This window comes from Phalaenopsis equestris, unplaced genomic scaffold (assembly GCF_001263595.1).
Source record: "Phalaenopsis equestris unplaced genomic scaffold, ASM126359v1 Scaffold000202, whole genome shotgun sequence".
NCBI lineage: Eukaryota > Viridiplantae > Streptophyta > Magnoliopsida > Asparagales > Orchidaceae > Phalaenopsis > Phalaenopsis equestris.
The window spans coordinates 3,271,128-3,280,288 of NW_018164644.1; positions in this window are offsets into that span (position 1 = coordinate 3,271,128).

A 9,161-nucleotide genomic window follows, 5' to 3' on the forward strand; every position below is an offset into this window, starting at 1 on the left:
TTAAGCAATCATGTCACAGTCAAACCATTAAGAATCTGATAAAAATGAAAAATACCCGTTAGTACCATGAATTTTAATATTTGAGGGAGAATTTGAAAAATGGATAAAAGAGGGCTGTTGATTTGTAAATAGCAAGTTTCAGGTGGCCTGCGTGTAATTGCCATGTAATGAGAAAATAGTTATTTGAGTATATGAAACATATATATCTCCCGCATGCAGATGAAAATCAAATTAAAAAAAAAAAAAAATCAGTTAGGCGGGGTTCATAGTTTAGGAGAATTGTTGTCTTAGCATATTCAAGAATATTCTGAAGCTAAATAACTCAAAATACTTGCTAAATTAGCGGTTTGGACACTAAGGGGCCTTTTGGGAACACGATTTAAGCAGAATTTAACTTAAATCATGTCGATGTCGATCAACATAAATGACAGCATTAAAGATCAATTTTCTCCTTTATTTTGACCTAAATTAATTAATAATTAATTAATTAATACATCTTTTCTTAATTTAACTTTAATTTAATCAATTTATACATAATTTATATAAATTTTATGGAGAAGTGATTTATAATTAATTTAAGAAAATAAAAAAAAAATATTAATTTTTTTTGGCATGGCAAATGATTAATCTTCAATTAATTAACGAATATTAAAGTATTAAATAATTTTAAATTAGTTTGATAAATTTTTATAACTACGATTAAACTTAGTAAATAATTAATTAATCCTTAATATTAGTAAAAATAATTAATTAATCATTGAATTAAATTTGTCTTATTGATTCTATCATTAGTATGTAATATTATATTCATAATTGAACTAACAGACGTAAATCATGAGATAAATTGTCAAACGCTTTTATTGGATTAAACCAAATTTAACGTATCTTATGCTTACTAATCAAAATATAAACTTTAATTAGTTAATATTTAGCTTAACAAGCAGATTTTTTTCTTATTTATATTTTCATAATCACATATCAATTTTTTTTTAATTTGTGCATATTTGCTGATTATTTATACTGCATTTATATTAATTTCATTTTTTTCTGAAATGAATATTTTATGAATTTATTAGTAATTAAGATGTTTAGAGCATGAGATAAGGGGTACTTAAGAAGTTCAGTACAACTAGAATTAACACTCATTTGGCTGTCTGGAGAGAGTAAAAATGATTTAATATAATTTCATTTTCTCGTGTTATTTACATACATGCCATACAATTTCCATATTTTTACATTTTTAACGTCAAAATTTTGATTTCTACGTTTATGGCACTCCAATCATTAAATTAATGATATCAAAATTATCACTATAACAAACATTTTAAAAATAAGATGCAGAGTAATGAACAATAATTTGAGAGAAGTATATAATCTTTTATTCATGAAATGATCTGTTTTTTTTATAGAACAACAGGGTACAATATGTTATGTTAAAAATTATGCCCCGGCTTTAGTGGGCTTGTACATATTATTATAGGTATTTTAGATATGTGATAATTAGTTTTGATCATCGTCTGCCTCGGTCAACCGAACCTAGTTGGTTTTGGTTCATCAAAACCTGTGGAATTGAAAAAATTATTACATACGTTAAGCGTACGCAGTACGCGGGTAAACCAATCAAAACACTCCCTTACAAAAAAAGTGTATGTCAGTGAGCCACAATTTATTTTTTTTTTTTTTTTTTATTTGGACCCCAGACGCAATTTGCGTCTGGTGTCCGGACGTAATAATAACTTATTGAATTGGGGTTCCAGATTGACCTTTGATATTCTTTGGGTTGTTCAACCTTGACCAAGTCAGTTGTACTGTTTTGGCTGCCGACCATTAACCTCAGGATAAGAAACTCGTCTATGGAATAACTGTACGCTATTAGGAAGAGAAAAAACTTTTATTTTTAAATTTTAGTTTTCCGCTCACAGGCCCTTGGCCTTCCACCCGTTGGTCTCATTATGTTGTGCTCATTTATATATTTTGTCAATTGGATTTCTTTTGTGATTCATGCACACACTTATCCGATGTACAACTATAAACATAAAAAACAAAAGTTTAGGTATTAGATATGCGAGTACATAGGAATTGCTTGCACTATACATATAAATCTTTCTTAAAATAATTAAGTTTATTAAATTTCTTACATTGAGATGTTAAATTTGAATATCAGAATTTCAGATTTAAATATAATTTTATATCCAATTAAAAATTCAAAATTTTTAAATTGCATTTTCAGTGGCATTTCAAATTTATTTCAATTAAAATATAATATAAATAAATTTCATCACATACGTAAACTTTTCAAAAGTGAATGGGAAGCGAAATTACTATAAAGTCCTTTTTGGACCGAGCAGAGTCAACGCCCGCCGGCGCTAGTTGGGAAACTTCCCGCGTTCCGAGCAAAAGACATGATAATTGACAGCCTTAAAATCATCAGAGCTAAAGAAAATAAATAAATAAAAGTAAAAAATTATATTTATACAAATAATCTTTTCATGACTTCGCTTAAACCAAACATTAATTTTTAAAATGTTTAAATAAAATCAAAGTTCTTATTATCTGAATCCTCATTTAAGGGTGCTTCGGCGATGCTTATTCAAAAGATGTGGTTGATCGGGCATGTTCATCTGAGTTCTAAAACGACAAAAAGTAGACGTTGCAGCTAAATAGTATTGGAAGAAGATAAGGGGAGACGTAGGTTTAGCGGACGAAAATAAATTTGCGCGTCAACGTTCAGAACAATCGAGCAGAGCTTAAATGTCTTCTCAAACGAAATATGAATATCATTGTTGAGAAAATTAGGGCGAAGAAAAACAATAATCGACACAAATCCAGAAGAACACAGAGATTTAACGAGGTTCAACAAAGATGCCTACGTCCTAAGTGATTACAGAATAGTGAGATACCTCCTAAGGTTACTAACAGACTTATTTATAACCCCAGGAGTAAATCTTAGGCACAATATGTAACACAATATGTAATTACAACTTACAACACTACCCCTGTACCATACCGCGGGGCTTTGCCCCCGCACCCCAACCCACGTAACTTTTCAATTTGGACAGATTATTCCGCTCCTATCCATTTTGATTTAACGTCTGTCCCTATATGGTATATGAGTCATACCATAACAAATATCCATTTTGGCGAATATCGAGCCCCTTAGGAGAAAAAAATATCTGGGAGTTACACCTGCATCGCTACTAATTATATCATAATTAGTAGGAAACATCTTATAATATTTTTTTTCTGCCACATTTTCCTTTAAGCTGATTGCTTGGACGGCTGAGTTCAGTTTTTTTAATGAGATTTTATCTTAAATTTTGCTCCTCATTGATTAGTCTTATTGTGATCCTTAAAAAGGCTCATTGGATTACAATAAATATTTAATGGTTAGCGACCAACTTATTCTACGAACTTGTTGTATACAGATGATATGAAATAAGAAGGGGGGAATTTATTATTGTTAGTATTATTCAAATTCTTATACAAATAAATATATATAAATAATTAATGAAAGAGATGATTATCTTGATGTGAAAACCTTTGGAAGGAAAGAGTCTTTAGCTTTAACTCAGTTTGAAATGATTCTCGTAGAGCAAGTCAAATGTTATAAAGAATGTTCTTAATTTAATTGGTGAAGGCATTTTTATAATTAAGTGGATGTAAATTGTAAAAAATGACTTCAAGGTTGAACTAGGAGGAGATTCAAGGAGTTGGAGGTATTGTCAAGAGAAAATTAATGGTATACTCGGTTGTTGCCCTTATTTGAGGGGAGATCGAATACCATTGAAGCGAGGATCCATTTTGGTAAGGAAGAAAGGTAGTCATTATTGTCGAAGATATGTATATACCGACTTTGTGTTCGATGAAAGGTATCAATAATATGTGTCAACTTTGTTGGAAAAGACCGGCTTTCCTGTCGATGTTCACAATGGACATCGAGTTCATTAACGATAATAGGGTGTGCACCAATGCTCGTGTCAATGGTAGATGACGATCATATTGGTGTCAACTTGCATCAATAGTGGTATCACTGATAGCTTATGACCTTTTTGATATCAACATGTATTGATTTTATTAGTGATGATGGATATCGATGTTGAATAGCATTATTGAGTGTTATTGTTAATGGCAAGGGAAGGCATTTGCTTCGGTTTCTCCAATGGTCATCACTCTTATCAGTACTGACATTGGGCGCCAACATCGGGGTTGATGGTGAATGATGGTTGTTGGTATCAATTTTTGACGACAAGTGTGTAGGGTGTCTACCTGAATGATTCAAGATGATTTATTGTTTATTCATAACATCTCGTAGCTCAAGACACTCATCTAAAACTTCCTGGTATGAGTTCGGGGCACGAAGTTAAGGTTTCTAATGATTCGACCTTACCTAAGAGACTTTACCGTTGGACAAGCTCATTCAGTACCTGAGACATGTTTGATGTTCATTATGGTGTTTAAGGACTATAACACATCTATTTGGAGCCTCTTTTGGTCAAGGAAAGTCACGGAGCCTTTCTACGCACATTGTGGGAGATTAGGGATTAGAATGCCCTACCCGTGTTGTGATCCATGGAGACGGTCGGCATCGAGATCCTTGGTGCAATGCTCGTAATAATATTATCTCTGAGGTTATGAAACTTTATTTTAGTCATGTTTGATCCTCTATAGTCTTTGGATCAAAAAAATCCCTCACCAGATGTTTCCTATGATGAAAACAGGGTATTTCAGGCTAAACCAGAGGCTAGGCGCCAGCCTCGGGAGCCTAGGCACCAGTCTAGGTGCCCAGACACCTAAAACATCCCCCATGGAGCTAAAAACAAAAAAAACACATAAAGTATATGTCAGCCTCAAGCGCCAAGGCGCCCAAAACCACCCTCTGAAGTCTCCAAGCTAGGGCATGAGAAAATAGATGTCGAATTTCTCGAGGCTAGCATACGACCTTGGTGTGTAGGCACCCGATTCAACCCAAAAACTGCAGTTCCAACCCAAGCCCAAGTGCCAACGGGCTGGTGCCACCTAGGCGAAAGTTTGGGTTGTTGGCTTTTCTTCCTCTAGGCTCCTCTAAAGACTCCATCTTCAACATTTTTGGCATCCTAAAGAAGGCTTGGAGCTGCTTATTCTTCATCTTCTTGCTGGAGAAAAAAAGCTAGGGTTTTCTTTAGAAGGTCGTGTGGTGAAGAGTCTAGGAGAAAGGTAAGGAGAGGGCTTGGCTTCTTACAACCTTCTTCTTCTTCATCATCTTCTCCGTCATTTTCCACCAAGCAAACCTTCTTCCTTCATCCTCTTCCTCTTCCTCCACCACTTTCCATGAGTGTGTGTGAGGTTTTCTTAAGGAGGAGCTTTGCTAACGAAGGAAGGAAGGCATTGTCTCTCATACGATGAAGGAGAGCTTCTTCGCACTTTGGGGATGAATATATATTTCTCTGTGTGTTTGTTTTCATATGTGTTTTTTTAGTTCATTGGTATGCATGTTTTATTTATTCCTTTCTTTGATGTAAAAAAATTACTATATTGTACTTGCATTATTTTAGCTTTCACTGTGTTATAAGTTTTACAAAATGAGCATTCGGCCCCCCACGCTTCCTCTCTTCTTCTTTACATGATCTTCTTCTTCCCATTTCTATCGCACCATGGCTTCCAAGCATTCCTCGGGACCTTCGGTGTTAACTCCTCAGTAGTGTCATCAATTGTTACGGAGAGGCAAATAGTTGGATTATTTAAGTTATTTTCCTTTGAGCCCGGAATCCTGCTTGGAGCTGTTGCAAAGGGGGAAAATCGGCAGACAACTACGATGATAGTTTAACTATGTACGTTGATCTGTTTAGATATGAATTAAGACTGTCGTTCCATATTAAGATGAAGTTTATTCTTAATAGTTATGGTATCATCCCCACACAGGTCATATCAAACTCAGCTGCCACAATCATGTACCTCCCGCAGATGCAGTTTCCGTCTTTGATCAAATTGTTTTCCTTTTTTTTTCAAGGTTGATCGGGACAATTATGCAGTATTTTTATCCGGCCCCAAACTCTGGGTGATAGAGGATGAGAATAAATTAAGGGATTGGCGGTCAAAATTTAAGATCGCCACGCATCATCGAGACAAAGGGATCTCTGTCTGACACATTACAAAAGAGGTGGTCAGGCAGAAAATCTAACCAGACCACATCCACATTTACACTGAGATTATCGAGGGGAGAGAGCCCTTCGTACTTCAGTTTAATGAGTGGGACATCATTAACAAGGTCTTATGGCTTGGAACTTTCAGTGAAGGCTGGCGAGAAGAGACCAAGAGTGAATAAGCCAAGTGAGGAAGGACCCTACTGTTCGGTTGAGTAAGCCTTCGAGAAAGTTCGATGTCAGTAAGATAGATTATTTATGTTACCCTTTTTTGACTCATTGAAGTAGGTGGAAGGACCTCTGGTGCATTTCAGTAGACTATGTCCAAACCGTCAGAATCTGGGAAGTCGAACTCTAGAGAAGAGGTTCCCCGGACCAACCAATCTAGAAGAAGGGGGTTTAGGTGTCTCCTATATCAACCCATGGGAGAGGGCTACCACACAACACATGTATCCCTTGTAGATCATTCTCATATTTGGAGGCGATAAAAGTTCAGATGTCAAACTCCATGGGAGGATTGATTTGGACCCGAAAGAGAAAACACTCGCAGATGAGGACTCAGAACCACCTCCACCTCTATCTCAAGTGGAAAGGTTGAATCCGGGGTGAATCACTTGAATGGATGATGAGAGTAATGTATTAGAGAGCTTGAGTGGAAGATATCTAATAGTAGACACTTGAAGATATTTGTTGGCCAACCTTCCATCTAGGGAGGCGACCAACCACCTCAGCTATCTGATGTCGGTCTGATGCGGCAAGCCTCAATTTTCACTGGAAGCGTTTAGCTAAAGATTTTTTCTCTATAAAGTATGGGAGAGTGTGTATGACTAAATATGGTCCCATAACATCAATAATACAAATTTTTATGAGCATCACAATAGGGATCTTGATGTCAACTGGCGCCTGAAATCACCACATGGGTATGGCGTTCTAAACCCTAATCTACCCTGAAATGCCCAAGGGAAGTCTTAATAGATTCCTTTGACCACGGGAGGCTATAGATGTATGGAGTATGGTCTTTTAATGCCAAAATGAGCATTAAACATCCATGTATCCTAAGCGACACTATTCAATGATGGATTCTCCCAGCCAAGATCAAATCATCGCAAATCCTATTTCTGTGCCTCAAACAAATACCAGGAGGTTTAAATGGATGTCTTTAGCTATTAGACACTATGAATGAATAGTGAATTGTCTCAAGTAAATCAAGTGGATATCTTACACGTGTGACAACAAAAATTTATGCCAACAAGAGTGTTAAGGGGTGAAAGATAGAGAGAGAAAGCGAGAGCAATAACACAGTAATGAACAGTAAATTTAAGCAGTTTTTATAGGAATGGGGTTTGTACAATTGCATATTGTACTCATAACATACATAGGTACGGCGGGGGCATTTTAGTGTATACAAGAATATGACCTAGGGAACCCACGAATATTACCGAGCGGACCTTAGGCACAATGACCATTATGTTGACGACTAATTTCGTCTGCTCTGGAGCTGAATGGTCCGCTTCACTCTTGTGGGCTGGAAGGCAATGGATTAGTCAGCATGGATAAGGATAGACAGATTATTTAGGGAATGATCTACTCTTTATACGTCTGAGAGCACCATCCTTTCGATATGCAAGAGCTGGTCGGCTGAGCAGAAGGTCCTGGGTCGTTTTCAGTGGATCCCATAGAACGAATCATCTCTTCCGCCAACCGTGAAATATCTATGAGATTCACGTTGGCACATTTTCAATATACAGACATATTAATGTTTCATCCCCTCTTTTCAATTTTATCTCATTTAGGCTCTTATTTCAAGCATAAACATTTATTATTAGGTGTAGTTTGATTTTTCAAATTATTTTGTGAAAATTTGATTTTTATTTTAAAGAGTTTGATTTAAGTCTATTTGAACTTGATTTAAGGCTCTTTAGACATTGTTAGATTAATCTCAAAAAATTTAGATTATAATGTTCAAAATTAATCTTATGATTATCTTAATTTAACATCGACCCTCTACGGTCACTTAACCTTTGATTACTGACTGTGATTACTTCTTTATATTTGCATTGACCTTTGAATCCCAACTACAATCAAATAACCATTGTTGGCTTAAAATCACTCTTACCTCTATCGCTTAACAATAAGTACCTAACCACCATCCCCTTTTATGGTCACTTAACTCAATGCCCATCTACACTATCCAACCACCATCACCAAACTTTGATCAATTGATCAACATCACTTCTACGGTGTCTTGGTTAACATCACTCAATATAACTAAGTGACCAAAGGAAAATATTTTGATCATTTTATACTTACTTTTAGTTATTGCACTTTAAAGAAGGCTATTTTTTATGTTTTTTTTTGTAGGTATGATGAATTATGGTCATTAGAGCAAAAAAACGAAAAAAACGGTGTAATTTGAAGCAAAAACGAGCAAGAAATGAAATTTTGCTCTGTCACCTTTCGTTAAGTCTTTCGATGCTTAATCTCTTTTACACTTTTTGCATATTTTTGAATGAAATTACACTTTAAATGTATGCTATTTTCATGCTTATTTTATAGGTCTATCTGTTAGGAACACAACACAACTGAAATGGGGCGAAACGGAGCTAAAACGGAGCCAAACAGAGCCAAACGGTGGAGCTGCGCAGTCTGCTCGGCGCCCAAAACGGTGCTGACGGCAAGATTTACCCGAGAAGACCAAAAAATGACAGAAAAAATCGCCGACGGCGCCCGGGACGACTATGGACCGACATTTGGCGGTTATGGGCCGAAATTCAACGTATTTGGACGCTTTTTGAAAGGACTCTTGTGGCAACTCTTCAAACTTCATCCCTACACTTTAAAAGAACGAATTTAGGCTAGGAAAAGAGAGATTTTTGGAGAGTAATGTTAGGAAAAGAGTGGAGAAAGTTTAGGGTTTTTAGAATAGGAGTAGAAATGTAGATTTCTACCTTTTTGGAGAGGTTGGAGAGGAGATTTTGAGAGAATTTGTAAGGAGATGTTCTAGCATTGCATGGATCGGCGGGGGGGTTTTTGGGGGGGGGT